Source organism: Olea europaea, unplaced genomic scaffold, assembly GCF_002742605.1.
Source record: "Olea europaea var. sylvestris unplaced genomic scaffold, O_europaea_v1 scaffold682, whole genome shotgun sequence".
NCBI lineage: Eukaryota > Viridiplantae > Streptophyta > Magnoliopsida > Lamiales > Oleaceae > Olea > Olea europaea.
The window spans coordinates 55673-55916 of record NW_019265206.1 but is presented as its reverse complement, the minus strand read 5'-3'; positions in this window follow the sequence as shown (position 1 = coordinate 55916).

Sequence of the window (244 nt, the reverse complement as noted above, 5' to 3'; positions counted from 1 at the left end):
TGAAGTAGACCCAGCTAAAGTGGAAGCAGTAAATAATTGGGTAAGACCAACCAATGTTAGAGAAATACGTAGTTTCTTGGGATCGGCTGGTTACTATAGAAGATTTATCAAGGGATTTTCTAAAATAGCAGGACCATTGACCCAATTGACTCGAAAAGGGATAAAATTTCAATGGACAGAGAAAAGTGAACAAAGCTTCCAAGAGCTAAAACGAAGATTAGTCACAGCTCCAGTGTTAACAATA